The 8,677-nt window shown below is 55.8% G+C and overlaps 1 protein-coding gene and 1 long non-coding RNA gene across 4 annotated transcripts in view; one reads left to right on the forward strand and one right to left on the reverse strand.

Moving 5' to 3' along the window:
- POFUT2 (protein O-fucosyltransferase 2) overlaps positions 1–8,677 on the reverse strand; it is a 345,437-nt gene that overhangs the window by 211,883 nt on the left and 124,877 nt on the right. The window lies entirely within an intron of this gene.
- The window catches only part of LOC145716626 (uncharacterized), a 46,666-nt gene that overhangs the window by 5,652 nt on the left and 32,337 nt on the right, over positions 1–8,677 (forward strand). The window contains exon 1 of one of the 3 annotated variants that reach the window (XR_014139450.1): positions 2,357–2,611. The exons of the other annotated variants lie outside the window; for them this stretch is intronic. This is a non-coding gene — a long non-coding RNA (uncharacterized LOC145716626). Of the gene's footprint in view, positions 1–2,356; positions 2,612–8,677 lie in introns of those variants that run through there. 3 annotated transcript variants of the gene reach the window in all.

An 8,677-nucleotide genomic window follows, 5' to 3' on the forward strand; every position in this document is an offset into this window, starting at 1 on the left:
TAAAAAAAAAAAAAAAAAAAAGACCTGAGCTGAGATCAAGAGTCAGACGCTCCACAGACTGAGCCACCCAGGTGCCCCAGCCTTCTGGATTGTTAAATGACAGGCCAGAACTTAATTATTCTTGTCTTCCTGGCTGTAACTCTGGGCACGAATCTCTTATCTGCCCTGAGAAGTACCTTTGGTTTTGGCTTCCCGTCCCTGCACAGCAGTCACACCCTGGGTGCAGAGAAAATATTTGATAAAATCAAGTTAGATAACTTGCTTTATTTATGGCACTTCGTTTTTGCTGGTGATCTGTTGGTCCTCACCACTCATGACTCATCTCGTTTGTTGTGTGGCTGTGCGAGATTGTAGCCTGTTGGATTCTCAGAACTTTAAGAGGTGGTTTCTCGATTTTGACGTACAATGTGCTCTTTCATAAGATGGGTTTCTGGTGATGTTGTGTTTATAAATGGAGGCTCTTTTGAGAAATAAAATATATTGAATTAGTCAGAAACATTTTTTATAACTCCCCAAGTAGCCAGATTTGAAGCGCAGCATTCAGCGTGTACTCTGAGCCTTGTTAAGGACCCACGAGATCAGCTTCCGTCAGGCGGCTTGTCCTGATGTCTGCCGTGGGCAGAGCGCGGGGCTGTGAGCCCATTTTGGACCCAGTGTTAGTTTGTTGCCTGAAGTTACCTTTACGTTGGGAATCCTGAAGTAAAGTTCTGGAAAGTTTTGATTAATTCCCCAGGATGGTTTTGAGTTGTGGGTTTGGTGAGAAATGTATTTCTCGTGTTTAGCTGCTGGTGTGGTCACCGGGCGGGACGCCGTCTCCGCACGGGGAAGCAGCATCCGAGGGCTTGTGTCCGGCTGGGTCTCAGCTCCACACCTGTGTCCACATGAACCCCGGGGCCTTCAGGACCTCGTCCCGGGGGGCTCTCTGTTCACACAGCTCTTCTCACCTCCTGCCAGCCAGTGTTTTCTGAGTGCCCCTGGCATGGGGGGTTCTGTGACAGGCACCAAGTGAACCAGGCAGGGAGGTGTCTGCTCGTGCGGACCTGTGTGTCTCAAGCTGTCCCGCGCACAAAGGTGATCCGAGAACAGACTGAGCTGGGGCCTCGGTGTGGGGGATGGCAGGCCATTGGCCTTCATGCTGGGGCCTCCCAGCTTGGATGCCTGTCCCCACTCTCATGACCTTCTTCACTGTTCTGTTTGGCTTTTGGCCTCTCTGCCCCTCTGAAATGGCTTGTCCGAGTCGCTAGTGACCTGTCTTTGTCAAGGTCAATGGCCACTGTCCTGTCCTGCTTAGGCCCTCAGCAGTGTCTGACAGAGCTGCCTGAGCTGCCCGATTCCCCAGCCCCTGCCTGCCCTCGGCCCAAGGGCCACGCTCCCCGCCTGCCCTGGGTGCCGATGCCTCCCTAGCCTGTGGGTCTTGTGCCGCCCTCCAGAAGTGGTACAGTGCATCTCCTGTCATCCCCATCCCTCCCACAGGGGCGGGGGTCATTCTCCTTCCTTTTTCCCCGCCTTGCTCACTGTCCACCTCCTCACGGTTTGTTCCTGTCTCCCTTCATTGGCTCTCCTGGGTCCAGACTCGCTCCCGTGCAGTCCACCCTCATGGGGTCACTGCAGTCCCCCTTCCAGGGGCACATCCCAGCAGCTGACCCCGGCTTGACCCCTTCCAGTGACTTCCCCTCACCATGGGGAAACTAAGTTCCCTTAGGAAAAAGTTCACAGGCCTTCTCCCTTGCTGCTGTCCCTCCATTTTCCCTGACCCGGATCTGCACAAGTAGAGTCTCCCGCCCCAGGTCCCGTGTGTCTGCTCTGCCCCTATGGGGACAGTCATCCCCCAGGTGTTTATAAGGCTGCCGCCCGCCTGCCGTCCTACCCTCAGCTCATATGTTGTCTCCCTGGCGAGGCTGTCTCCCTCTGCGCTGCCCCCCCCCCATGCTGATCTTGTCCACGTCACCCGGCTTGATGAGCCCTTGAAGTGGCCCTGTTCGCTGCTTGGCATGTGTGTGGTCTCTCCCTCTGCCCTGCATCGTGAGCTCATGGTCACTGCTGTGGGTCCAGGTCTCTAGTAGGCCTGATCACAGTCCCTGTGCCCAGGCAGAGTCCTTGGCCTGCGTTTGGGTCAGGTTGGTGTGGCAGCATGGAGCAGGGAACCTGGCTGCTGTGGCTTTCAGCTCCTGGGCCCCTCGTACCAAGAAGTGCACAGCCTGGAACTGTGCTTTCTGGGCCCTTGTGTCCCTCCCATCTGCTCTTTCATCCTCGTGCTTAGCGGTGACTTCTGACTGCAGCCTGATGTCCCAGCAGGAAGGAGGGGAAGCAGGAAGGGGCGGTGTCTCAATCAGGAAGGCATTTCAGGAAACCCCCAGTCTCCGTCTCGTTGTCCGCAAGAGTGCTGCACGCCCCTCTGCTCACTAGGGTCCCGGGCAGCGTCTGCGCGTACCAAACTCAGGCTCTGTGAGGAGGGGTAAGAGGGACAGTGGGCGGTGCCCCATAGCCCTGTCTGCAGGAGTCCTAGTACCTGACCGTCAGAGGCTTCGGTGCTGCGGGGTTCTGTACTCAGCCCCATTTCTTACCTCTCTAGTTCTGGACCAGTTGGGAGAGTCCCCCACACCAGAGACAGGTGAGCAGGGAGTCGATGTTGGAGAATGGGGCTGTCTGTGGCCGAGTGGCCTTGTTAGTCTTTTACACCAAACTGGACGGACTGACCTACCTGGTGATGAGAATGGCTGGGGACGGGTGCGGGGTTCCCCGGGCAGGGACGGGCCCCTTCTGTGCAGTGAGTGGCCTGAGTGCATGGCTGCTGTGGGTGGGCCCAGCCTAGCTGTGTGGCCTGCGCCGGTAACTATGCCCCCCTCTGCGGGGGGGGGCCCTGGGTTCTCTGCAAGAGCGTGGGCCCCCTGACCCCCACATGGTTTTTGCTGCTGTGTCTGTGGAAGGAGTCTGGGGGAAGGGCCGTCTCGGCCGGGCCACCACCCAGCCGTGCGCCCCGGGGATGGCGGCCGCAGCCCCGTCCTCACAGCCCCCGGGAGGCAGGGAAGGGGCAGGGGCTCCTGCTTCTGTCTTCACCCACTTCTTTGCAGCCTCCTGGCATGGTGTCTGAGGTTGACTCCTGCACAGAACCCCCAAGGGCACATCCGGAACAGCTCATGGGAGCCGAGGGAGCCTGGGGAGCCTGTCCGGGGCTTGGGAGGGACCTTCCCCACATGTTAAGTGTGCCCACACAGCTGCCTCTTCAAGTTCAGCTGTTCCCCGCCTGGCCCTTGTTTTCGGCAGGGATTGGACGTGGGCATGGATTTGCCTCCTCAGCGGTGGCTGCAGGTCAGGAAGAACAGGGGGTGGGCTCCTCTGGTTCCTTACAGACTCTTTTCCACTGGGAGGTGGTCCCAGTGCCGTCGCTTGGTTAATTGGGAACCAGAGCGAAGCTCTGCTGGAAGACTTAAGGTGAGCTTGTGAGCTTTGCTGGGAGTCTGGTAGGCAGACATGGGCAGACAGGGGCCGGTGGGCCAGTGGCCGGTCACTGAGTCTTACTCTGAGCCAGGGTGGCCCGGGGGCAGGGGCGTGAGGTCAGAGCTGTGGTCTGGAAGGCTCTCCACAGTGCTGGCAGAACAGGTGTGGGAGGGGTGTCGAGGCCCCGTCCCGGCTGGACGTGAAGGGTTGGGGCAGGCAGAGACCTAAGGCGCCTGCCGCGGTGCGGAACGGGGGGCCGCTTTGGGACAGAGCTTGTGGGGAAGGAGGTGGTGGGAGGGCGCGGCGGCCGCTGGGGTCTGGACGCGCTGCCTTGGACAGGCAGGCAGTTGGGTGGAGCCGCCTGGCCCTGCTTTTCCATCTCCAGTTCCCTGCGGGCCCCGGGCCCCAGGCCTGCCAGGTAGCACATCGCACCGCCCTCTCCACCTGCTGCCCCACAGGTGTTCCCGAACATCTGGAACCAACCGCCTTATTTTCCTCCATTTCCCACCCTTTCCTCCTCACAGTGAACGTCGCCGGAAACCGGGCTGTTTCTCCTGGTGGTCACCTCGAGTCCCCAGCACGCCTTGGGCCTGCTGTCCCATTAATCCTCCATCCAGAATGCGCGCTTCTCCGTGTCCCCCACGCCCCCCCAGCCCAGTGGCCCACAGGCCACCACCATCTCTCCTCTGCCCCCAACAGAAGCCTCCTGTCTGGGCCCTCAATTACCCCTCATGCTCCCAGCACCCTTCCTGCAGCTGCCAGAGCTCACTCCCTTCCCTGCTTCCCTGCCTGCGCAGACAGTCCCCTCGTGACTGACCCTCGGGGCTGCAGTAAAACTGTAACTCACTCCTTACCCCCAGCACCTGGCTTGGCCCAGCTGCCACCTGCCTCCACCCTCCCCCGACCGCGCTGCCCTGGGTGCTCCGGCCCACGGCCCCTTCCCCGCTGACCACAGCCCCCTCCCTGCCCCGACTGCGGCCCCCCCCCGACTGTGGCCCCCTCCGCCCAACCATGCTGTCCCGGGTGCCCTGGCCCACGGCCCCCTCCCCCTGACCCCGGCCCCCTCCCCCCAACCGTGCTGCCCGGGCTGCCCCAGGCCGACGGCCCCTTCCCCCCCTCCCACACTCCCTTGGGTGCCCCGGGCCCACAGCCCCCTCCCCCTGACCGCGACCCCCTACCCCCAACCACGCTGCCCCGTGTGCCCACGGCCCCCTCCCGCCCGACCACACTCCCCTGGGAGCCCCAGGCCCATGGCCCCTCCCCCCTCTCCCTGACCTGCCTGTCTGTGGAGGTGCCTCTCATTTTCAGTTGAGAGGCAGCTGAGGGAAGTCCTTACTTGCCTGGTCTTTGGAACCAGACTGTTGGGTTTCAGCCATCCCAATCCCACCTCTCACTGTGTGACCTTGACATGTTATTTGACCTTCTGGGCCTTGGTTTCCCAGTCTGCAAACTGGGGATACTAATACCTCCCTCATGACTGTGAGGATGGAATGATTGTGTGAACCATTTGCAACAGTCTGTGGATAGCAGGAACTGGGTGAGCACTGGACTGGGCACCTGGCCGAGCTCCCCAACAAGGGCAGGTGTGCAGGAAGTCAGGAGCTGGGCACCTTATCCTTGAGCCTCAGAGACACAGCCAGGTTATTCTTGGTGTTTCAGGCCAGACTGGGTATCTTTCCTGTGGGGCAGAAAGGATTGATCCCCAATATAGGGACATTTACCCCCCACAAAACGTACCTGAGTTGTTTCACCAGCAGGCAGGTAGAGCTGGAAATAGAGATAAAATCTGATAGATGCCTGGGATTGGAATGAAACCTTGGATCATCTGATAGGAATTTCCATGTCTTCTGTTAGGGGTTGTTAATTCAACATTACTGTGAGAGAGAAGGGGTAGGATTGGTGACCAAGAAAGTGTAATTTCCTATGGGAGCGCAACCTTTCCATTATTCTTTATGTCAAAGAAAGCTGTAATTGGCCATCCTTTAATGCATAGAGTAAAACCTGTTAAATTAGGATTTTTCTTTAGATTGCTCCTTAAGCCTTTAAAAAAATAATTTGCCATTTGTGTTCAATGGAAGTCAGTACTGTATTACTTTATATAAATCGAAGCTTAATCACTAAACACAGTGTGCACTCCAGAACATGCAGTGTTTGTTCACACATGCTGTTCTTGCTCTGGGTGTTTCTGGAATGCTCTCTGAGGCTGGCATGTCTTTAGTTCTGAAGGCCCCGCAGCCTGCTCAATAATGGAGTGTCCGTGTGGGACCGTGGAGCAGAGGGTGTGTGTGTGTGTGTTGATGGTTGGATTAGATTAACTTCCAGAAACTACTTTAGGCTTTGCCCCAGGTACTGTCTAAAAACATTGATAGGAAAGAGTTCAAATGTGGGGTTATAAAGATAAAAACATTAAAAAGTGTGACTATAACTCAGGTGAATGTAATGTAACTCCAAACCTTGTGTTCAAGATTTAAAAGATATGTATTAAAAGTCACCTTTAAACTGTAGAAATTATTCAACATATACAGAAATAAAGCAGCATTTGAAGATGTGAGGTTATATACTGCTCTTAGGAATTAGGTTAACAGTGGTACTGAGGAGTTCTTGCCTGCGTGGGATGTGGAGGGCAGCAGAGTGCACACGCTGGACGTGGGGATGGTCTGCTGTCATCGTGCTGGCCCCTGTCACTTACTGTCCCCAAGTTAGATGCAGCCACCAGCTCCCAAGAGAGCTGCTAGCTTCCTAAGAGCTGTGGCCGGCGCCAGGCCTGGCCATTACCCATCACCCACAATACGGAGAAACACTTGGCATGCTACCCAGTCATTTTTTGACTTTATGAATTTAATGAATCAAAGTAAAGGCAACATATCTTTTAATTCGCAAGGTAGAGCTGCAGGTACCCAAAGTTCCTGAGCCCCATCTTGAACTCAGTAGGATGTCATCAGCTCCTTTAAGTCTGCTGTGGAATCACAGGAGGTGTGACCTTTGTGTGTCCACACCCTGCGAACCAGTCATGGTGGGATTCTCACTTTTCTGGATCCATTTCTACGAGCGAAGTCAAGGAGTGGAGGCCGGTGAGCCCTGGCGCTCTGTGTCCACGCTGGGCAGTGCTGGCCGTGCTGGACCGCAGCCCTCCCCGAGCACCAGCCGCAGGGCGAGCGGGATGAGCAGGGCAAGCAGGGCGAGCGGGCTGGGCTCTGGGCGCGGGGCGCGGGCTGCAGCCTTGAGCTCAATGCCCGGCAGGGGCTGGCCTGCCGACGAGTTGCCGTCTCGGGTCGGGGCCGGGGCCGGGGCGGGGGCCGGGGCCGGGGCCAGGGTCGGGGTGGGCGCGGTGTCCGTGGGCTCCATGCGGGTGTGTGCGGACAGGAGCAGGGTCACCAGCAGCAGCAGGAGTAGCGCGGGCGCGGGCTGGGTCGCCATTCTCGAGCGCTGGGGCCGCGTCTCCTTGCCGGTGCTGGTCGTAGTGGCTGCCGCCCGGCAGATCCACTCTAACGCAGTCCTCTCAGGGTCCTGTCCCGTGAGGTCTGGTCTGCTGCTGGCGGTTAACGGTCGGCTCCTGGGATCCCGCCCCGCGCGCCATCACGCCCGCGCGCCGCCGAAGGTGCGGAGCGCGCACCGCGCGGGTGACTGGTGCGCCGGGGCCGCCTCCGCGCGGTGCCTCCTCCGCGCAGCACTCGGTGCGCCGGACCCCAGGCGGTGCCTCGCCCGGCCGCAGAGCCGCTAAGCAGGGGCTCCGGGCACGCCCCTGGCATGTTACCACCATTCTCCAAATCCCTGGGTTCAGGGGTTTCCGGGGACTTCGGAAACCTTACCTCTTTTGTGTTAAAAACCTTGAGATTATGGTATCTTTTTTTTTTTTTTTTTAAGATTTTATTTATTTATTTGAGACAGAGAGAATGAGAGGGACAGCACATGAGAGGGGGGAGGGTCAGAGGGAGAAGCAGGCTCCCTGCCGAGCAGGGAGCCCGATGCGGGACTCGATCCCGGAACTCCAGGATCATGACCTGAGCCGAAGGCAGTCGCTCAACCAAGTGAGCCACCCAGGCGCCGTATGGTATCTTTTTCTTAAATATGCCTGTGATGTAGCTAAAACATTTTTTTGTTAATGCTTCTCCAAAGTTTTACTCATGTACAACATTTACTTCCTGGACTGCAGTTTGAAAGGATAACTTATTTCTCAAGTAAACCAGGGACTCTTTTGATTTTGGAAGTTATGAACTCAGCCATCTTCAGAGATGTAAAATTTTCTCCCCAAGCAGAACTCTTGTGAAAATTTCCAAATTCTATATACTTAATATATAGACATTTGAATTTTTAAATTTTATTTATTTATTTTATTTATCTTTTTAAATAACTCTCCACCCAATGTGGGGCTCGAGCTCATGACCCCAAGATCAAGAGTCACATGCTCGACCAAGTGAGCCAGCAGGCGCCCCCAGATCTCTGAGTGTTTGAATGCCCTTGTAAGCCAGAGTCTTTGCTAACTGTTGTACAGGAGGAACCACTGGAAACGCTGTGGGGAGGGTCCTCACAGCCCGTGTAGGCTTTGCTAGACCTGGCTTATTTATTTCTAAGCACAGACTGAGCATGCATTTTGCTTATTTCTATTCTAAAGAATTGTTAGAATATCTTCCTTACTTGGATTTGGCCTCTACATGCAGTCAACGCAAGGGTTTAAAATAATTTTACGTATTTTTAAATTATAAAAGTATGCGTATCTTTGGAAATAAGTATGTAAGCACTTTAAAATGAAAGGTTTAGGCTTCCTCCCCCATCCCAGTCACTGCAGTAGCCCCTTCCATAAGACCACTTGGTCAGTAGCCAGGGGAAGTCCATTTCCTTAGAACAAATTTGGTGCTGTATCAGAAGTAGGAAGATGGATTCAGGGTGGTTAAAAGCTAGGTTAAACTAGCTTCTTCCATAAGTATATTTTTCAAATGTGTAACTAACTGCATGCTTCATAAAAGAGCATATAAAAAATAAAAAGCAAGGGCCCCTTTCTAGGGCCTAGCAGGACGTGCCCAAGGTGGGCCTGGAGCACCAGGTTGAGCCAGAAAGGAGGTGCTCAAAAGCAAAGCACAGCCCCCACCCTGATGGGCATCAGAGGGACACAGAAGCCACCTGAAGGGGCTCCTGGTGGCCAGAGCTGGACCAGTCCCAGCAACAGAGTGAAGTCCTGTTGGATCATAGCCCACAGTATAAAATAAATATCCACGAGTCCATACGGACATCCATAAATGAT

This window comes from Leptonychotes weddellii, chromosome 1 (genome assembly GCF_054177405.1).
Source record: "Leptonychotes weddellii isolate Sample4059 chromosome 1, ASM5417740v2, whole genome shotgun sequence".
NCBI lineage: Eukaryota > Metazoa > Chordata > Mammalia > Carnivora > Phocidae > Leptonychotes > Leptonychotes weddellii.